We start from the raw sequence: 23,581 nt of genomic DNA, 5'->3' as shown, positions 1-23,581 counted from the left end.
TCACAGTCCGGCGATGAGCTACAACGCTAATGTTTGCGTAAACTCTTCACAGTTGTGTTTTGTGGGTTTCACCTCGTAGACTGATACCCCATTTCATTGCTACACACTATCTAGTCAAAATATGGCATGATTCCACCAATTGTAACCTTCTGCATTACTTTCAAAGAGGTGCTTTTATTTGGAAGGCAAACCGCAAATTAAAAAAAATATTATGCCTAATCCTTATTGTGGCCAGCTTCACAACACATAACGTTTGTCCGGGCTCGCCTCATGAAGGTAGCTGACTGCTTATAACGTTAGCTTTTCGTAACACGGTTTAGTAGCTGGCTAGCTATTTATTTTCATGAACTGAAGTTCAATTTCAATAGGCGAACCCCAGATGTTTCGGTCCAACACAACATTCTACAATTAAACTGTGTTATTTGACATGTCAAATTAAAAGCTTATTTGACAAAGTATTAGTATGGAAGTCCCAAGAGTTTCAAATCGTTTTACCCGGAAACAAGTCTTAACACTTGCAATTATTTTTCACTTGCTTGTTTCAAGTGTCACTTGATTTTGTACACGTGATTTATTAACCTGTCCAGTGTGTGTTGACAGGTGATTTGTTATGGGCATTTTTACACGCGTTCATTGCACCTGTTCAGCCTATTGGGAAAGGAATGGAGTTTTTGTAGTTGTTTTTGGATAATTTGCCAAAAACAAGTTATTTGGTAGCTAACGTCACATTTTGAGATTTTTCAAGCATTTATGTATTGAAAAAAAGCCCATAAAGGCTTCAAAATTCAGAAAGGTATTTTTTCTTTTCAATTAGCTATCCATAATTTTTCTTTATAGTATCAAGCTAAGTATCAAGTATATATATATATATATATATATATATATAAATGACTCTTTCCATCCACCAAATCTAATTTTATTAGTCACACGCGCCAATACAACAGGTAGACCTTACAGAGAAATGCTTACTTACGAGCCCCTAACCAACAATGCAGTTTAAAAAAAAATACAGATAAGAATAAGAGAAAAGTAACAAGAAATTAAAGAACAGCAGTAGAATAACAATAGCGAGACTATATACAGGGGGGTACCAATACAGAGTCAATGTGCGGGGGCACCGGTTAGTTGAGGTAGTATGTACATGTAGGTGCATAGATGACAACAGAAAGTAGCAGTGGTATAAAGAGGGGGTGAGAGGGGCACTGCAAATAGACTGAGTAGCCATTTGACTAGATGTTCAGGAGTGTTATGGCTTGGGGGTAGAAGCTGTCTTGGACCTAGACTTGGCGCTCCGGTACCGCTTGCCGTGTGGTAGCAGAGAGAACAGTCTATGACTAGGGTGGCTGGAGTCTTTGACAATTTTTAGGGCTTTCCTCTGACACCGCCTGGTATAGAGGTCCTAGATGGCAGGAAGCTTGGCCCCAGTGATGTACTGGGCTGTTCGCACTGCCCTCTGTAGTGCCTTGCGGTCAGAGGCCGAGCAGTTGCCATACCAGGCAGTGATGCAACCAGTCAGCATGCTCTCGATGGTGCAGCTGTAGAACCTTTTGAGGATCCATACCAAATCTTTTCAGTCTCATGAGGGGGAATAGGTTTTGTCGTGCCCTCTTCACGGCTGTCTTGGTGTGCTTGAACCATGTTAGTTTGTTGGTGAAGTGGACACCAAGGAACTTGAAGCTCTCAACCTGCTCCACTGCAGCCCCTTCGATGAGAATGGGGGCGTGCTCGGTTCTCTTTTTCCTGTAGTCCACAATCATCTCCTTTGTCTTGAAAAAAATACCATTTGTTTGATGAATAAATTATGGATCAGAACATTTTGTTAACAGTTTTCTTAGTCAGGCAGGAGACCGCTTCCTTCTGCAGATAAGCAACCCAGAACCGTGTGAGTGTTTGCTTCAAAAAGCATCTTGCGTCAATCAGTTTATTCCAGTTCAGAATACAAATTATTACTTGTAACAGCAACAGTTCCAACCTAAACTTTTTTCAACAACAGAGTAAAATGTACAGTAGGCCTGAATTCTTCATCTGTACTGTTTCTTAGGGTTGCACTATTAGTAGTTAGTTAGCTTGCTTTGGCTATAACGTTAGCTATTAGCTGTGTAACGTTACAAGGCCAGGGGATTATTTGAAAGATAAACACCCATCTACTACTATGAGAGATAGTACTCCCTTATTTATGCTTATCATCACCTGTTATAAAATAACAACAATGCCTTGTTAGTTGACTTTTCCACTTTCGAAGCACTTTTTCCTGAAGCATTCTTCCCTGTGTAACAGTATAATTTTAAACCGTCCCCTCGCCCATACCCGGGCGCGAACCAGGGACCTTCTGCGCACAACGACAACAGTCACCCTCGAAGCATCGTTACCCATCGCTCCACAAAAGCCGCGGCCCTTGCAGAGCAAGGGGAACTAGTACTTCAAGGTCTCAGAGCAAGTGACGTAACGGATTGAAACGCTATTTAGCGCACACCGCTAACTAAGCTAGCCGTTTCACATCCGTTACACTCACCCCCCTTTTGACCTTCCTCCTTTTTCCGCAGCAACCAGTAATCCGGGTCACGGCACCAATGTAACAGTATAATTTTAAACCGTCCCCTCGCCCATACCCGGGCGCGAACCAGGGACCTTCTGCGCACAACGACAACAGTCACCCTCGAAGCATCGTTACCCATCGCTCCACAAAAGCCACGGCCCTTGCAGAGCAAGGGGAACTAGTACTTCAAGGTCTCAGAGCAAGTGACGTAACAGATTGAAACGCTATTTAGCGCACACCGCTAACTAAGCTAGCCGTTTCACATCCGTTACACCTGTTCTGAAATAACTCCCTGGGTTTACCGTTATGTTGTGCCTGGACGTTTGGTCAGGACGTGTCGTTTTATTAATTTGTTCATTTTGAGAGACTCATTACTCAGCACTTACCCACGCAAAACACATTGTAGGGGCTCCTCGTTATTTCTCAAAGTTTGTATAAAAGAGGCTAAGGTCATCACTGTATATGCGTTTCATGACGACTGAGCTCAATCAGAACTTGTGGCTAGCATGAGTCCATTTCATGACAGCGGTGAGTGATGGCGAGTGGGGATAACAAGTCAGTAGCTTGAACCACAGTGTAATGGGTGTAAGATGGCACAGTGATGCCATCTGTTGGTAGATGTTCATTACTGCAACTCTTGTGTTTTACCGGGGTGCTTGAGATACCCGGATGGGTTGTGATGTACTGAACAAGACTGGTTACTTGCATCAATGCCTCTGTCTCGTCATTTAACATTCAAACACACAGCTTGTGGGTCCTGGAATGATCTTCAAGAAAACTGCAGGAATAAAATGCAGAAAACCGCGAAGCACACGGCATCTCCCTCTCCCGCAGCTGCCAAACTGTGCAGAGAGCGCACTTGCACAAATCAATTCCAGTAATGAATGATTTACGTCGCGACCCATACCCATACTTTAAGAAACGCTGCTCTATTGTCTAGATTCTGCGGGGATCTAGCCCGTTCTCCTAAAACATTAGCTAATGGCCAACTTGAGCAAATACATCTCAGCTTGCTAACTAGCATAGCCAACCAATTACACAACAAATATACACAAAGTAAACAATTATTTTCTAAACTAATGTTAGTCTCAACCAAATGACAAGTACAAATAACTATTGCTCTGTTCCACAACGTAACAGCCATTAGTTACAGGCTAGACAGAAGACTATTGCTAGCTATCTAACTAGCCATGCTATTTCAATGAAAATAAGATAGCTAGCCAGCGTCAGCTTTGTAGTTGTAACGCTATGTGGTAAAAGTCGTTTTTAATTTCTTCCTCACCAACGCCTGGCTGTGGCGTTTACATTCTGTAAATGTAACTGACTAATCTTAACAATTCTATCCATTTTTAGAAACATCTCCTCCCTTCCTGAGTAAGCGATTAATCGCAACAGGCGGACATTGAGATGGGAGGGGCTACAATGTGGTACTTTCAGACGCATGAAAAGTACCTGTTTCTGTGCAGTGGCACCAATTCATGCGTCTGAAAGTACAATTATTCAAACGTTCTAATCACCTGTAAATGTAATGAACGCGTGTAAAAATGCCGTGGACTTCTGCTAGCGCGTCATAGAACACACATATACCCTTGTTGATTATCCCTTACGTATATGAAGCAAAATATGGAGATTGCTGTGCATGCGGGTCACTGCCGCTTGTACACAAAACAGTTATAACAAACAATTTATGTGGCTGTTGTAACAGTAGGCTATTGCAAACATAAGCGCGACAAAAACAGCTTATTTTGCAATTTCATGTTCTTTTTTCAGGAGGGGAGTTACAGTACAGTGCTTTCAGAAAGTAGTCACACCCCTTGGCTTTTTTCCAAATTTTGTTGCGTTGTAGCCTGAATTTGAATGGTATTGGCCTACACACAATACTCCCATAATGTCAAAGTGGAATTATGTTCTTTGTCATTTTTACAATTTAAATAAAAAGGAAAAGTTGAAATGTCTTGAGTTAATAAGTATTCAACCACTTTGTTATGGCAAGCCTAAACAAGTTCAAGAGTAAAAGTTCGTATGGCACTCACTCTTTGTGCAATAATAGTGTACACCATGATTTTTTAATGACTACCTTATCTCTCTGTACCCCACATATACATTTATCTGTAAGGTCCCTCAGTTGAGCAGTGAGTTTCAAACACCCACAAAGACCAGGGACGTTTTCCAAGCCTCAAAAAGAAGAGCTATTGGTAGATGGGTAAGAAAAAAAAGAAGCAGACATTGACTATCCCTTTGAGCATGGTGAAATTATTCATTCAACTTTGGATGGTGTATCATGGGGTTGTGCCGAATAGTCAGACAAAACGAGTACGGTAGACCAGCCAACATGTGAGCCCCACCTGAGTTTGTCCCTGAATATTTTTTTTAATGGGCTGTAAGTGTGAAATCTGGTGGGTTTTTTTTCAGGAATTATGATTGGGACCCAATCAGGTTAGTCACACACAAGCAAACCCATGTTGGCTACAATGGGCCCTGAATACATGTGTTGTAAGTGGGCTATCTGGTGTGAATCTGGTCAGGACTGTCTATGTGAACCAGTACTATACTGAAATTGATTACTGCATTGTTGGGAAAAGAGCTGGCAAGAAAGGTATTTCACTGTACTTGTGCAAGTTACATGAAAATGTGAAACTTGAAACTTGAGTTGGTCATACCAACTGGGTAACAAACGGGAAAACCCATGTGAGCTATAACATGGATCCCAAATAGGCCCTGACATATTTTTTCATGGGCTGTAAGTGGGCAATGTGTATTTTTTCAGTGATTCGACCGGTAAGTGGAACTGCCTAAATGTAATGTTTTTCATGTTGTTAGCTAGTTGGCTAATCCCTTTTGTTTTTTTCTGCTGTAGCCTGGCTGCGGACTCTTTATAGCTAATGTTAGCTAGCTAGCTAATGTTTGGCATCATTGCTAGTAAGCAAGGATATGCATATTTATTTATTATTATACATTTTTGAAACCTTTATTTAACTAGGCAAGTCAGTTAACACCTCTCTAGGGTACGTGGGACGCTACCGTACCACCTGACCAACATCCAGTGAAAGTGCAGGGCGCCAAATTCAAACAACAGAAATCTCATAATTAAAATTCCTCAAACATACAAGTATTATACACCATTCTAAAGATACACTTCTTGTTAATCCAGCCACAGTGTCTGATTTCAAAAAGCACACCATGCGATTATGTTAGGTCAGCGCCTAGCCACAGAAAACCATACAGCCATTTTCCAAAGAAGGAGAGGTGTCACAAAAGACAGAAATAGAGTTAAAATGAATCACTAACCTTTGATGATCTTCACCGGATGGCACTCCCAGGTCTCCATGTTAGACAATAAATGTTTGTTTTGTTCGATAAAGTTAATATTTATGTCCAAATACCTACTTTTTGTTCACGCGTTTAGTCCAGTAATCCAAATGCACAAGGTGCGGGCACTAAGTCCAGACGAAAAGTAAAAAAAGTTCCATTACAGTTTGTAGAAACATGTCAAACGATGTATAGAATCAATCTTTAGCATGTTTTTACCATAAATCTTCAATAATATTCCAACCGGACAATTCCTTTGTCATTAGGGAATTAAAGGGAATGGAGCTCACTCTCACGGCCGCGCGCGATGAACAACTCAAGGCTTTCAGCCAGACCCCTGGTTGAAACAGCTCTTATTCGCTCCCCTTTCACAATAGAAGCCTGAAACAACGTTCTAAAGACGGGTGACATCTAGTGGAAGCCTTAGGAAGTGCAATCTGACCCCATTTACACTGTATATTGGATAGGCAATCACTTGAAAAACTACAAACCTCAGATTTCCCACTTCCTGGTTGGATTTTTCTCAGGTTTTCGCCTGCAATATGAGTTCTGTTATACTCACAGACATCATTCAAACAGTTTTAGAAACTTCAGAGTGTTTTCTATCCAAAATGCATATCCTAGCTTCTGGGCCTGAGTAGCAGGCAGTTTTACTCTGGGCACGCTTTTCATCCGGACGTGAAAATTACTGCCCCCAAATTCTTATTTTCAATGACTGCCTAGGAACAGTGGGTTAACTGCCTTGTTCTTGGCACCATTTCAAAGGAAACATGCCTAGCATTGCCTTTAAATTGTTTAACTTGGGTCAAACTTTTCGGGTAGCCTTCCACAAGCTTCACACAATAAGTTGGGTGAATTTTGGCCCATTCCTTCTGACAGAGCTGGTGTAACTGAGTCAGGTTTGTAGGCCTCCTTGCTCGCACACACTTTTTCAGTGCTGCCCACTAATTTTCTATAAGATTGAGGTCAGGGCTTTGTGATGGCCACTCCAATACCTTGACTTTGTTGTCCTTAAAACTTCTTATGGCTGCAGGGGCAGTATTGAGTAGCTTGGATGAAAGGTGCCCAGAGTAAACGGCCTGCTCCTCAGTCCCAGTTGCTAATATATGCATATTATTATTATTATTGGATAGAAAACACTCTGAAGTTTCTAAAACTGTTTGAATGATGTCTGTGAGTATAACAGAACTCACATGGCAGGTAAAAACCTGAGAAGAAATCCAAACAGGAAGTGGGAAATCTGAGGTTGGTCGATTTTCAACCCAGCCCCTATTGAATACACAGTGGGATATGGGTTATGTTGCACTTCCTAAGGCTTCCACTAGATGTGAAACGTCTTTGAAACTTGTTTGAGGATTCTACTGCGAAGTGGGGGCTCATAAGGGTTGTTTGAGCCAGGTGTCTGGCAGATTGCCAGAGGCGCGGTCACGAGAGAGTTAGCTTTTGTTCCATTGCTTTTCTACAGACATAGGAATTCTCCGGTTGGAATATTATTGAAGTTATATGTTAAAAACATCCTAAAGATTGATTACATACATCATTTGACATGTTACTACGGACAGTAACGGATCGTTTTTACATTTCGTCTGCAACTAGGGAACGCGCTTCATGACTTTGGATTTGTTTACCAAACGTGTTAACAAAGGTAGCTCTTTGGACATAAATTATGGACATTATCGACCTAAATCAAAAATTTAATGTGGAACTGGGATTCCTGGGAGTGCGTTCTGATGAAGATCATCAAAGGTAAGTGAATATTTATGTTATTTATGACTAATGTTGACTACCCAATATGGCGGATATCTTTTTGGCTGCTTTGTTGTCTGAAAGCTGTACTCAGATTATCGCAGGGTATGCTTTTTCCGTAAAGCTTTTTTGAAATCTGACACAGCGGTTGCATTAAGGAGAAGTGTATCTATATTTCCATGTCTAACAATTGTATTTTTATCGATATTTATAATGAGTATTTCTGTAAAATGATGTGGCTTTCTGCAATATCACCGGATGTTTTTGGAACTAGTGAACATAACGCGCCAATGTAAACTGAGATTTTTTATATAAATATGCACTTTATCGAACAAAACATATATGTATTGTGTAACATGAAGTCCTATGAGTGTCATCTGATGAAGATCATCAAAGGTTAGTGATTATTTTATCTCTATTTGTGCTTTTTGTGATGCCTCTCTTTGACTGGAAAAATGGCTGAATTTTTCTGTGACTTGACGGTGACCTAACATAATTGTTTGTGGTGCTTTCGCTGTAAGGCCTATTTGAAATCGGACACATTGGTGGGATTAACAACAAGATTACCTATAAAATGGTATAAAATACATGTATGTTTGAGGAATTTGTTGTCATATCAATTTGTTGTCATATCAATCCCGTTAACCTTTACGTCGACCCGACACGCATGCATCCCATCTAGCCATCTGGAAATGCAAATGCGCTACGCTAAATGCTAATAGCACTCGTTAAAACTCAAACGTTCATTAAAACACACATGCAGGGTACTGAATTAAAGCTACACTCGTTGTGAATCCAGCCAACAAGTCAGATGTTTAAAATGCTTTTCGGCGAAAGCATGATAAACTATTATCTGATAGCATGCAACACCCCGAAATACCCGAAGGGGACGTAAACAAAATAATTAGCATAGCCGGCGCTACACAAAACGCAGAAATAAAATATAAAACATTCATTACCTTTGACAATCTTCTTTGTTGGCACTCCTAGTTGTCCCATAAACATCACTATTGGGTCTTTTTTTCAATTAAATCGGTCCATATATACCCTAAATATCGATCTATGAAGAGTGTGTGATCAAGGAAAAAACACTGTTTTAAAACGCAACGTCATTTTTTAAAATTAAAAAAGTCGACGATAAACTTTCACATAACACTTCGAAATACTTTTGTAATCCAATTTTAGGTATTAGTAAACGTTAATAATCTATCAAATTGATCACGGGGCGATGTGTATTCAATAGCTCCATGTATTCAATAGCTCCATTTCTGAACATGAAATCATGTTCAGAAATTTCTACTCCAAAACATCCTGTCGGAGACCGGAAGGAATGGGCTCTCTCTTACTCGTTTGACCAAGAAACAAAGCGCAGGCAATTGACAAGACTGGCGACATCGTGTGGAAGCTGTAGGACTTGCAATCTCAGCCCCATCTAATTTGCTTTCCAATAGATAATACATGCAAGTGGCGCATTGATACTTTTTCCAATTTTCAGTGATCAGTTTTTCTTGCACTTTTCGATGAAACGCAGGCTCTGTTATAGTCACAGCCGTGATTTAACCAGTTTTAGAAACGTCAGAGTGTTTTCTATCCACACATACTAATCATATGCATATACTATATTCCTGGCATGAGTAGCAGGACGCTGAAATGTTGCACGATTTTTAACAGAATGTTCAAAAAAGTAGGGGGTAGACCTAATATTAACGGGATTGCAGCCCTAAGAAGATTTTATCATTTTTGGGATAGGGGGCAGCATTTTCACTTTTGGATGAATAGCGTGCCCAGAGTGAACTGCCTCCTACTCTGTCTCAGATGCTAATATATGCATATTATTAGTAGTATTATATAGAAAACACTCAGAAGTTTCTAAAACTGTTTGAATGATGTCTGTGTGTATAACATAACTCATATGGCAGGCGAAACCCTGAGACAAATCAAAACAGGAAGTGGGACATCTGAGGTTTGTAGTTTTTCAAAGCTTGGCCTGCCGAATAGACATTGAGATATGGATGAGGTTGCACTTCCTAGGGCTAGATGTCAACCGTCTAGTGAAACTTGAATGAGGATTCTACTATAAAGGAGGGGTTCATGAGACCTCTTTGAGTCAGTGGTCTGGCAGAGAGCCTTGGTCCCATGACACGCGCTCCCAACAGAGTTACCTTTCGTTCCAGTGCCTTTCTGAAGACAAAGGAATTCTACGTTTGGAACATTTTTTATGTTTTATGTTAAAAACATCCTAACGATTGATTCCATACATCATTTGACATTTTTCTAAAGGACTGTAACGGAACTTTTCAAGTTTTTGTCTGGAGGAAATGCTCACACCTCATGAAGATGGATTACTGGGCTGAACACACTAACAAGTGGCTATTTGGACATAAATGATGGAACTTTATGAAACAAATCAGTCATTTATTGTCGAACTGGGATTCCTGGGAGTGCCTTCTGATGAAGATCATCAAAGGTAAGTGAATATTTATGGTGTTGTTTCTAACTTTGTTGATTCCAAAATTGCGGATATTCCTCTGGCTGTTTTGGGTTATGAGCGCCGTTCTCAGATTATGCTTTTTCCATAAAGTTTTTTGAAATCTGACACAGCGGTTGCATTAAAGAGAAGTCTATCTTTAATTCTGTGAATAACACAGTATCTTTTATCAATGTTTATTATTAGTATTTCTGCAAAATCACCGGATGTTTTGGAATCAAAACATTACTGCATGTAAGATGCCAATGTAAACTGAGATTTTTGCATATAAATATGCACATTATTAAACAAAACATACATGTATTGTGTAACATGATGTCCTATGAGTGTCATCTGATGAAGATCATCAAAGGTTAGTGATTAATTTGATCTATATTTCTGCTTTTTGTGACTCCTATCTTTGGTTGGAAAAATGGCTGTGTTTTTTCGACTTGGCGGGGATCTGACATAATCATATGTTGTGCTTTAGCTGCAAAGCATTTTTGAAATCGAACATGATGGGTAGATAAACAAGATGTTTATCTTTCATTTGCTGTATTGGACTTGTTAATGTGTGAAAGTTACATATTTCTAAAATATATTTTTGAATTTCATGCGTTGCTTTTTCAGCGGAATGTTGTCGAGGTGTTCAGCTAGTGAGGTGTTCCGCTATAGAGCTATTTTGCCACAACTTTGGAAATATGCTTGGGGTCATTGTCGATTTGGAAGACCAATTTGCAACCAAGCTTTAACCTCTTGACTGATGATGTTGCTTCAATATATCCACATAATATTAATTTCCTCATGATGCCTTCTATTTTGTGAAGTGCACCAGTCCTTCCTGCAGCAAAGCATACCCACAACATGATGCTGCCACCCCGTGCTTCACGGTTGGGATGGTGTTCTTCGGCTTGCAAGCATCCCCCTTTTTCCTCCAAACATACCGATGGTCATTATGGCCAAACAGTTCTATTTTTGTTTCATCAGACCAGAGGACATTTCTCCAAAAAGTATGATCTTTGTCCCCATGTGCAGTTGCAAACCATAGTCTGGCTTTTTATGGCAGTTTTGGAGCAGTGGCTTCTTCCTTGCTGAGCCGGCCTTTCAGGTTATGTCGGTATAGGACTCAATTTACTGTGGATATAGATACTTTTGTACCTTTTTCCTCCAGCATCTTCACAAGGTCCTTCGCTGTTGTTCTTGAATTGATTTGCACTTTTTACACCAAAATACGTTCATCTCTAGGAGACATAACGCGTCTCCTTCCTGAGCGGTATGACATCTGCATGGTCCCATGATATTTATTCTTGTGTGCTATTGTTTGTACAGATGATTGTGGTACCTTCAGCCGTTTCAAAATTTCTCCCAAGGATTAACCAGACTTGTGGAGGTCTACAATTGTTTTCTGAGGTCTTGGCTATTGATTTTCCCATGATGTCAAGCAAAGAGGCACTGAGTTTGAAGGTAGGCCTTGAAATACATCCACAGGTACACCGCAAATTGACAAATGATGTCAATTAGCCTATAAGAAGCTTCGAAAGCCATTACATACTTTACTGGAATTTTCCAAGCTGTTTAAAACAGTCAACTTAGTGTATGTAAACTTCTGACCCACTGGAATTGTGATACAGTGAATTATAAGTTAAATAATCTGTCCGTAAACAATGTTGGCAAAATTACTTGTGTCATGCACAAAGTAGATGTCCTAACCGACTTGCCAAAACTATAGTTTGTTAAGCCAACAATTTCCGGTGAAATTGGAGGGCGCGCAATTCAAATAAAATATCATAGAAATTATGGATATTAAACATTTAGGTACATTCAAGTGTCTTATATCTGTTAAAAGCTTAAAGTCTTGTTCATCTAACTGCATTGTCCGATATACATTAGGCTATACAGCGAAAACATGCCATGCGATTGTTTGAGGACTGCGCCCCACATTAAAATATTTTTGCAACAAGCACAGGCTTTAGGAAATCACAAATAGCGATTACAAATTCACTTACTGTTTGAAAATCTTCCTCTGATTTGCAATCCAAAGGGTCCCATGCTTCAACATGCATGGTCGTTTTGTTAGAGAAAATCGTTCTTTATACCCCAAAAGGTATGTTTAGTTGGCGCTATCGATTTGAGTAATCCACTTGTTCAACATGCAGACAAAGGAATCCAAAAAGCTACCGCTAAACTTTGTTAAAACAAGTCAAAATAAGTTTCTATTTAATCCTCAGGTACCCTAAAATGTTATTAAACTATAATATTAAATATTGAAAGAAGTATGTTCAATAAGAAAGCAAAATTAGCAGGTGCAAGTCCTCTTCATCGCGTGCGCACAGACTTATTTCCAACTCTGACTCCCAGTACTAAAACTCTAAATTGTTCCTCGTTTGGGAAGAAACAAGCCTGAAACCTTGAACAAAGACTGTTGACGTCTGGTGGAAGCCATATGAATTGCAATCTGGGAGCTGGATTTGGATATGACCCTACGTTCCATTGGAAGAGCTTGGGCTCTCTCTCCAAAAAAATTCTGGTTGGTTTTTCTCCTACCATATCTATTGTGTTATACTCTCATACAGTATTTTAACATTTCTACAAACTGTGTTCAAAGTGTTTTCTATCCAATGGTACCAATTATATGCACATCCTGGCTTCTGGGCCTGAGTAACAGGTAGTTTACTTTGGGCACGTCAGTCGGGCAGAAATTCAGAAAAAAGGACCCTAGAATGAAGTTTTAACAAGAAATTTGTGGAGTGGTTGAAAAACTTGTTTTATTGACTCCAACCTAAGTGTATGTAAACGTCCGACTTCAACTGTATGTGAGAATGCTATTCATTACTACAGCTCAGCATAGTGCCCTCAAAGCTCATCAATATGCTAAGGACCCTGGGATTTAACACCTCTCTCTACAACTGGATCCTGGACTTCCTGACGGGCCGCCCTCAGGTGGTAAAGGTAGGTAACAACACATCTGCCACGCTGATCCTCAACACAGGGGCCTCTCATGGGTGTGTGCTCAGTCCCTCCTGTACTCCCTGTTCACTCATGAATGCACGGCCAGGCACGACTCCAACACCATCATTAAATTTGCCGTTAACACAACAGTGGTAGGCCTGATCACAGACAACAACGAGAGAGCATGTAGGGAGGAGGACAAAGACCTGGCCGTGTGGTGCCAGGACAACAACCTCTCCCTCAACGTGATCAAGACAAAGGAGATGATTGAGGACTACAGGAAAAAGAGGACTGAGCACCCCCCCCATTCTCATCGACGGAGTTGCAGTGGAGCAGGTTGAGAGCTTCAAGTTCCTTGGTGGCCACATCACCAACAAACTAACATTGTCCATGCACACCAAGACAGTCGTGAAGCGGGCACGACAAAACCTATTCCCCCTCAGGAGACTGAAAATAATTGTCATTGGTCCTCAGATCCTCAAAAGGTACTACAGCTGCACCACCGAGAGCATCCTGACTGGTTGCATCACTGCCTGGTATGGTAACTGCTTGGCCTTTGACCGCAAGGTCCTACAGAGGGTCAGTACATCACTGGGGCCAAGCTTCCTGCCATCTAGGACCTCTATACCAGGCGGTGTCAGAGGAAGGCCCTAAAAATTGTCAAAGACTCCAGCCACCCTAGTCATAGACTGTTCTCTCTGCTACCGCACGGCAAGCGGTACTGGAGCGTCAAGTCTAGGTCCAAGAGGCTTCTAAATAACTTCTATCCCCAAGCCATAAGACTCCTGACCATCTAGTCAAATGGCTACCCAGACTTTTTGCATTTCCCCCTCCCCTCCCCTCTCCACACCACTGCCACTCTCTGTTGTCATCTATGCCAAGTTACTTGAATAACTCTACCTACATGTACATACTACCTCAACTAACCGGTGCCCTCGCATATTGACTCTGTGCCGGCACCCCCCGTATATATTGTCATTTTTTACTGCTGTTCTTTAATTACTTGTTACTTTTATCTCTTATCCTTATCTGTATTTTTTTTAAACTGCATTGTTGGTTAGGGGCTCGTAAGTAAGTATTTCACTGTAAGGTCTACCTGTTGTATTCGGCACATGTGACTAATACAATTTGATTTGATTTGTTTTCCTGACACCACACTCCGACTGCCCCCTGTAGACTGTCTCGTCATTGTTGGTGATCAAGCCCACTACTGTTGTCATCTGTAAACTTGATGATTGAATTGGCGGCGTGCAAGAGCACGCAGTTGTGGGTGAACAGGGAGTACAGGAGAGGGCTGAGCACACACACTTGTGGGGCCCCCGTGTTGAGGGTCAGTGAAGTGATGTTGTTTCCTACCTTCACCACCTGGGGGCGTCAGAAAGTCCAGGACCCAGTTGCACAGGGCGGGGTTCAGACCCAGGGACTCCAGCTTGATGATGAGCTTGGAGGGTACTATGGTGTTGAATGATGAGCTGTAGTCAGTGAACAGCATTCTTACATAGGTATTATTTTTGTCCAGATGGGATAGGGCAGTGTGCAGTGCGATGACGATTGCGTCATCTGTGGACCTGTTGGGACGGTATGCAAACGGCTTGAGATATAATAACATACATTTCATATTGTTTTTTTATTAAATATGCACTAGACAATTTATCCCTCTCATATGTACATATCAATTTCATACTAAATGTTATACTAAATGTATTTTAACTGCCTGTTTGCACATTCTCTGTACCCTTTCTTCCATTGTTTTTCACCTTTTAGATTGTGTATTATTTCATCTTTATTTAACTAGGCACGTCAGTTAAGAACACATTCTTATTTACAATAACGGCCTACCAATTTTGTACTTGCTATTGTATTTTGTACTTGCTGTTGTTGGCCTACATGCAAGAAAGAATTTCCTTGTAAGGTACTATCGTCCTTGTGTAACAGGGTTGAAATAGACATCCTAGTTGTAGAGTTTTGTCATAATTTAGCAGTAGTTGTGGAGCCACCTGCTGTATTGGTTGAGTAACTGCATCACCGTGTGTATCTATATGTGTGCGCATGATCACGCGGTATTCAGCCAAAGAATTGTTAAACTTTGATGGAGGTATGTATCGTGATCCATGCTGCACCCAGTGTTTTCACTTTTAAAATGAGATCTAATGCATGTTAGGCTGTAACCCGTATTGTTTGATCAGCATTATCGATGTTGACACGTTATGTGATAGTGTTACAGAGTTGTGTCTTGTATTTATAATTTTATGGACATTTACAACATTTTCACGTTGCGTTATGCTGAAGGATAGCTAACGTTCGCCTTGTACTTTGCTAATGAGGCTAGTCACCTCGTGAAGTGTAAGTGTATTTTTATTTTATGTTTCACGGCACTCAGACTGCATGGTGGGTTTACAGTTGTGCTGAAGTTCACACAGTGTTGTGTATGTATTCGCAGGTACGTGCTCCCAAATTATATGTAATAATGATATGTTACTGTACATGGTTAGCCCGTGTGCTGTGGTGATTTGTTGTGGCTGTCAGACGAGAGTCATTATAAGTTGAGCGCTCTGTAGCCATGTTATAAATGCAATAATGTATCAAATGTATGTTATAAATAGACATTTCACTTTTCAAAAAGTATTAGAGTTGCAGCCAGAGTTGTTAAACTTTTATGGAGATTGCTTGGTGGGTTTGTAGTTGTAATGAAGTTTACACAGTGTTTTGTATGTATTTGCAGAATAAACCGTGAAAGAGAACAGCACTTGTGTTCTTTGTCGAAGCCGTTACACTTGCATTTGATAATAAACGTACTTGACTGACAATGGATTGCAATTAACCCCCCTTTTTGCTGCTATACAAAGTCTAACCTATTTAATGGTTCTTTAGAACCTAAGGAAAGAGTTCTTTATATAGCCATACAGGTTCCATTCATAACCTTAAGCATGGCTTTAATATACATTTTTAAAACATAAAATAGGGTTTAACTATCTTTAAAGCAAAAAACTTTCAATATTTAAAAATATTCTTTTTTTGGAGTGTACCAAATGTTTTAGTCTGTTAGATTATTCAAAGTGAATACCTCCAACTCTTGGCGCCAACCCCTAGTCATATGATATGAACAACCAATTAAACTGCAAGATCCCTGCTATTTTGAGTGGAGACCCCAGGGATCAGTTACCAATTTGCAGCATTGCTAGCTAGCTACATGCGACTATAACATGTTAGATTGGTTACATTCAATAGCTAGCTAGCTAACTTCATGAAATCTGTAAGTGACCTATTTTTCCCTACCTGACATTTTAAATAGCTTAGGTAGCTAGCTGTCAAAAATATATTTTCTTTATGAAACTGCAACTGGACCATGAAAAATGTAGTGTAGGCAAGGTAACCTGGCTAGGTTAGCTAGCTAGGAATTTCTGGCAATTAGCTAGCTAGCTTGTCAGGCAGCCTTAAAAGCTAGCAAGATGTATATCGGACTTATAGCAAGTGCTGAAAACCAACATGGTTTTCTGTCCACTAACATTTGTGAGCTAAATCGAGGAGCTTGTCCTTTGTGATTGCTAGCTAGCTATCAAAGTTAACGTCTTTAGTGTTCAGGGTTGCGTCAATTCGAATCTGGTATCAGAAAAAGTATGATACTGAGTCACCGATTGTATACTATGTACTTTTTATTAGCTAAGCAATAAGTGGTAAATGCAATTGTCGTATATACGGGTTCGCTGTAACACCATGCAGGGTAGAACAGAGAACTAGCCAACACACTAACGGTATCTTCTTTAATACTCTGACAGAAGCAGTTCCTGCTTCCAAGCTGGCCTATCACAGAGTAGAGACTGGGCGTGGTTTAAACTCACTCAGCCTATCGTTGATTGTTGGCGCACAAACTGGTCCCAGCCCCTAGGCGCTTCAGAGGTCAGGCGTTGTAGCTGTGTAGAATATCTATGCGCTCATACTCTCGATAGAGTTATCACACACCTGGCTCCAGTTATCTAACAAAAGACCATTTGTTCTCTACACTACGTTCTGTATGTGTCCCCCGCAACTCATTGCACAGTTCCTGTTTTCATGTTATTCTGTATTTGTCCATCAAGAGAAAGGCCCATGGCCCTGAAAATGTCAACAATGTCTCAAGTCAGCTATGTTGCATAACACATACAGCATTGTGTACATACAGCACACACAAGCCAACAGCAAATAATATTCAATCACATATGATATGGTAACGGGCTATAGTGCATAACACAGAACTTCACATTAGCTGCCCAAGTAAAATGAGCATGTGTACTAGCTAGTAGCTAGCTACTCACTATCTAGTTCTCATTTTTCTATTAGGCTGTGTGAGTTAACTTAGCTGTCAAGGGTCCACTACTGAGGACGCTAGCTATTAAAAGGCGAGGTCTGTAGTTAGCTAGCGCAATTTAATAAACGTTTTATGTTTGTAGCTGTCTTAACAGTGCTATGTAAATGTGTGCTTGGATAGTGTTAACTTACCTAGCTAAATAATGCGTTAGCTTGGCAAACATTTGCATGTAGCTGAAGTTACTGTGTAGACGAGAAGGCGGGAAGAGTGTCTGCCACTTGCCATTTAAGGTAAAGTTTCCCTCTACTTTTTTGTTGTTAAAAATCGTAGTATCACGAACAACTGTTTTAGTACGGCATGTCACTTGTATGCCATTCCCCTGTTGACCTTCCTGACAGTAAGACCTGCTCCTCTCCATTACCCAACATACAGCCCCACAGTAACTTCAATGATATTTATATTTCAATGTTACCTATACCTTCATAAACACAACCAAATATACAGTATAAGAATGTTTAATTACTGTTAAAATGTTGCTTTTAGCTTGAATCGAGGCCCAACACGTCTTGTTAACTGTTTAGTGCTGGTACAGAGATCATATAATCACTCAACCATGACAATCAATTAAATGAAAATATTTTGTATTATTCAATATTAATAGATATTCTTACTTGAAAATATAACGTTCTGCACTGTTTATGATTAAAAGAAATATCTCAAGCTACTTTTTGAATATTTTCATGCCTCACAGGCGATTGAAGTGTCCCCAGTGTTGCTTGTTTTAGCCTTGGTTGGAGATGCTTTTTTACATTTATTTTTGTATAAATCTATAAGGTTTAGCAACATTATCTCTTCCCACCAAAAAGCAAGAAAGTGTTGGTTACTTTTTGCATTTCCATCTCCTGACCTAGTCAGCCATTATAATTATGCTTTAAAAGTTAAGTGGTATTATCTGAGACATAACCAATATCCAGATCTGTATGGAGTCTTAGTTATTCAAAACTAATAGTGTTTTTGATATTGGATAAAAAAACATACTCTTTTTTTTCAGCAGCCAATAGGCTATTAAAATGAGGTGAAATCCATATGTTATGGCCACTTTTCTGTGGTTACAGATTGCCTATTTGGGATTGAAAGGTGGCTGTGATGTGAAAGAGTGTGTGGAGGATCATGGCACACATGACCTTTCAAAGACCATGAACTGGAGGGGAATGCCAACTGCAGCTGCCAACTGCAGCTCAAAGGGATAGTTCATTGTAAGTTAATGTTCTACTGTTGCCAGAGTCCTTCATGAATACTAGAAAGCATAGAAAGAAACTTCTAAATGAACCAAATAAACCCCAATTTTCATCTAAAGCTGCAGTGTGGAGAAACCGACTCACGTCCAGTGCAACTAACAAAGAAGTGGGGGGAAAAGCGGTGTTTGTTTTTGTTTTTTGTTTTTGTTTTTCCCTTGGTTTGTGTGACCAACTTGCACCAAATTTCCTGAAGATGTTCAGGAAGATGAACGCTGCTTCAGGTAAGTTACTCAACCTAATGATGAATATAAAAAAACATGGCATTTATATGATGAATACAGATTATTGTCCTAAATACTGAAATTGTCCTTCAACTGCTGTAATTTGATTTCCTAACTTTTGAATCAGATTGTTACTTGGTCCTGTCCGGACCAACCAAATGTGGGGCTGTAGCTCAAGAAGAGTCACATTGTAGTTTTATCATTGTCAAATCAAATTTTATTAGTCACATGCGCCGAATAAAACAGCTGTAGACCTTACTGCAGGGGTGGGCAACTCCAGTCCTCGAGGGCCTGATTGGTTTCACACTTTTTCTACATCCCTAGCAAACAGATGATTAATCAAATTGCATTCTCAACTGAAGATCATGATTAGGTGATTATTGAAGTCAATCCCTATACCAGTCTGCTGTTCCCACATGCTTCAAGAGGGCCACCATTGTTCCTGTTCCCAAGAAAGCTAAGGTAACTGAGCTAAACGACTACCATCATGAAGTGCTTTGAGAGACGAGTCAAGGACCATATCACCTCCACCCTACCTGACACCCTAGACCAGGGGTCCCCAAACTTTTTCCTGTGAGGGCCACATAACTTTTCCCTTCTCTGATGGGGGCCGGTGTCAGTTTGTAACAGAAAAAGTGTGACGATCGTAGGGAGCTTAAAAAAATGTATTGTTTTCCAGAAAGCCACACATAACAAAATAACCCTTTCCAGGTTCTTTACAGAAAAAAGTCAGGAAACAAATAATAACACTATTAATGAAATAAATAATAACTAAATAACCCTCTCTGAGTTCTTCACAGAAAAAAACAGGAAATAAATAATAACTAAATAACTCTCTCTGGGTTCTTCATAGAAAAAAGCCATGGAACATTAACTTTCTGTCGTGCCATGCACAATCTTAACAGATAAAAGTTCAGCTCAGTTGTCAGAGCAGAATCTCTGACACATATGAGCAGTCTCTTAAAGTTCTTGTGTTCCTTCCTTATAATCCTTTTGTAGGTTCCAGTAGGCTTGTAGACACCGCTGTTTGCAGCTCTCTCTCATCAACTTCCCTGTGAAAACCACAAAAGAAGCAGGTTGAGAAACTGAACTAAGTGATACAGCACCTACACAGCACAATACATTTCACTACCAGTATGGTTGTAAAGATGGATTTTATCCCAGTAGATTTTATTATGATTATATTTGTTTATGCTCAGAATGACTCATTCAAGTCAGAAAAGTGAGCTTACCTATGTATGTTCATCAGTGTGAACTGTGGGCCTGCATCTGGCTGGTGAGAAGTTGAATATCAGGTTCCATTCTAGTTACAGCCAGTCTCAAGCACTGATGCAAATGTTCATCTGTCAATCTTGATCTCATCAGGGTTTTCAGCAGTTTCATGCGAGAAAAGGTTTTCTCGCAGATATACGTGCTGCCAAAAACTGTGGACATTTTCATTGCGTGTTTTTTGATGTTTGGATATGTGTCGTTTGGGAGGGCGGCATAGAAGTCAATGAGACTGTTGGGCTTGAATGCGTCTTTCAGAACATCACAGTTCTGTAACTCAGCCAACTCAAACTTATATGAAGGCTGGGCTTCATCAATGTCGGCAACAAAGGGGTTCTGAAAAGACGGATTTCTTTTGCATGAACATGTAGTTCACTGAATCGCACACCGAACTCCGCCTTCAGCATTTCCAGTGCTTCCACGCACTTTTCAGCTGGGAACGGGACCGCTGGGTTCTCTGTCGACAGGTTTTGGGTAGCAGGAAGATGGACGAAGTTGCGCTTTTTCACTTGTTCCAAAAGCAGCGCTAATTTCACCTCAAATGCTTTTATGTGTGAATACATGTCGCAAATGAGTTTCCCCTCGCCTTGTAGCTGCAAGTTAAGGCTGTTAAGTATTTCTGTCACGTCTGTTAAAAATGCGAGGTGCCATTTCCATTCTGGGTCGATCAGCTCTGGGACCGTTTTGTCTTTTAAATGAAGAAATGCGTTAATTAACAAAAAAATAATCGTTTGTCCACTGCAGGTTAAATACCCTGCATTCTGAATCAATTTTTCTCTTACCTAACCTTTTCGCCATTATTCCGTTCTCTCTTTGACAGGGCCAGGCCTAGGATTTTTTTTCTGGAGGCCAAATAGGAAAAAAATTCGATAGCGTCTCTGGTATTGTTCAGAGGGCCGGGCCAAATGTGCTGATGGGCCGTATCCGGCCCGCGGGCCGTAGTTTGGTGACCACTGCCCTAGACCCACTCCAATTTGCACACCACCCCAACAGATCCACAGAAGATGCAATCTCAACCACACTGCACACTGCCCTAACCCATCTGGACAAGAGGAATACCTATGTGAGAATGCTGTTCATCGACTACAGCTCGGCATTCAACACCATAGTACCCTCCAAGCTCGTCATCAAGCTCGAGACCCTGGGTCTCGACCCCGCCCTGTGCAACTGGGTACTGGACTTCCTGATGGGCCGCCCCCAGGTGGTGAGGGTAGGCAACAACATCTCCACCCCGCTGATCCTCAACACTGGGGCCCCACAAGGGTGCGTTCTGAGCCCTCTCCTGTACTCCCTGTTCACCCACGACTGCGTGGCCATGCACCCCTCCAACTCAATCATCAAGTTTGCGGACGACACAACAGTGGTAGGCTTGATTACCAACAACGACGAGACGGCCTACAGGGAGGAGGTGAGGGCCCTTGGAGTGTGGTGTCAGGAAAATAACCTCACACTCAACGTCAACAAAACTAAGGAGATGATTGTGGACTTCAGGAAACAGCAGAGGGAACACCCCCCCTATACACATCGATGGAACAGTAGTGGAGAGGGTAGTAAGTTTTAAGTTCCTCAGCATACACATCACAGACAAACTGAATTAGTCCACTCACACAGACCGCATCGTGAAGAAGGCGCAGCAGCGCCTCTTCAACCTCAGGAGGCTGAAGAAATTCGGCTTGTCACCAAAAGCACTCACAAACTTCTACAGATGCACAATCGAGAGCATCCTGGCAGGCTGTATCACCTGCTCCGCCCACAACCGTAAGGCTCTCCAGAGGGTAGTGAGGTCTGCACAACGCATCACCGGGGGCAAACTACCTGCCCTCCAGGACACCTACACCACCCGATGTTACAGGAAGGCCATAAAGATCATCAAGGACAACAACCACCCGAGCCACTGCCTGTTCACCCCGTATCATCCAGAAGGCGAGGTCAGTACAGGTGCATCAAAGCTGGGACCGAGAGACTGAAATACAGCTTCTATATCAAGGCCATCAGACTGTTAAACAGCCACCACTAACATTGAGTGGCTGCTGCCAACACACTGACACTGACTCAACTCCAGCCACTTTAATAATGGGAATTGATGGGAAATTATGTAAAATATATCACTAGCCACTTTAAACAATGCTACCTAATATAATGTTACATACCCTACATTATTCACCTCATATGCATACGTATATACTGTACTCTATATCATCTACTGCATCCTTATGTAATACATGTATCACTAGCCACTTTAACTATGCACTTTGTTTACATACTCATCTCATATGTATATACTGTACTCGATACCATCTACTGTATCTTGCCTATGCTGCTCTGTACCATCACTCATTCATATATCTTTATGTACATATTCTTTATCCCCTTACATTGTGTATAAGACAGTAGTTTTGGAATTGTTAGTTAGATTACTTGTTGGTTATTACTGCATTGTCGGAACTAGAAGCACAAGCATTTCGCTACACTCGCATTAACATCTGCTAACCATGTGTATGTGACAAATAAAATTTGATTTGATTTGAAGTCAGGTGTGTTAGCTGGCGCAAAACTGTGACACCAATCAGGCCCTCGAGGACTGGAATTGCCCACCCCTGCCTTACAGTGAAATGTTTACTTATGAGCCCCTAACCAACAGTGCAGTTAAAAAAAAATAAGGCCAAGAGATAAAAGTAACGAGCAATTAAAAAGTAGAAGTAAAATATGACAATATATACAAGGGGGTGCCGGTACAGAGTCAATGTGCAGGGGCACCGGTTAGTTGAGGTAGTGTGTACATGTAGGTAGAATTATTAAAGTGACTATGCATAGATGACAACAGAGAGTGGGGTGGGGGAGGGGTGCTCCGGCACCACTTGCCATGCGGGAGCAGAGAGAACATTCTTTGACTTGGGTGGCTGGAGTCTTAGACAATTGTCCTGGCACCATACGGCCAGGTCTCTGACCTCCCTATAGGCTGACTCGTTGTTGTCGGTCATCAGGCCTACCACAAATGTAATGATGGTGATGGAGTCGTGCCTGGCCGTTCATGAGTGAACAGGGAGTACAGCAGGGGGCTGAGCACGCACCCCTGAGGGGCCCCTGTGTTGAGGATCAGCGTGGCAGATGTGTTGTTACTTACCCTTACCACCTGGGGGTGGCCCGTCAGGAAGTCCAGGATCCAGTTACAGAGGGAGGTGTTTAGTCCCAGGGTCCTTGGCTTATTGATGAGCTTTGAGGGCCCTATGGTGTTGAACACTGAGCTGTAGTCAATGAATAGCATTCTCACATAGGTGTTCCTTTTGCCCAGGTGGGAAAGGGCAGTGTGGGGCACAATAGAGATTGCATCATCTGTGGATCTGTTTGGGTGGTATGCATATTGGAATGGGTCTAGGGTTTCTGGGATAATGGTGTTGATGTGAGCCATGACCAGCCTTTCAAAGCACTTCATGGATGCGAGTGCTACGGGTCGTTTGTCATTTCGGCAGATTACCTTAGTGTTCTTTGGCGCAGGCACTA

At 41.2% G+C, this 23,581-nt stretch overlaps 1 long non-coding RNA gene across 1 annotated transcript; it reads left to right on the top strand.

The window, feature by feature from the left end:
- Positions 1–15,086: 15,086 nt before the first annotated feature.
- On the top strand, positions 15,087–19,026 carry LOC127913422 (uncharacterized). The gene is made up of 3 exons (XR_008085534.1): positions 15,087–15,447; positions 18,408–18,548; positions 18,650–19,026. It is a non-coding gene; the product is annotated as an uncharacterized LOC127913422 (long non-coding RNA).
- Positions 19,027–23,581: the final 4,555 nt, after the last annotated feature.

Source organism: Oncorhynchus keta, chromosome 3 (assembly GCF_023373465.1).
Source record: "Oncorhynchus keta strain PuntledgeMale-10-30-2019 chromosome 3, Oket_V2, whole genome shotgun sequence".
In the NCBI taxonomy this organism is placed as follows: Eukaryota; Metazoa; Chordata; class Actinopteri; order Salmoniformes; family Salmonidae; genus Oncorhynchus; species Oncorhynchus keta.
Note: the sequence above shows the minus strand (reverse complement) of the source record. Positions and strands in the feature narration are given on the sequence as shown.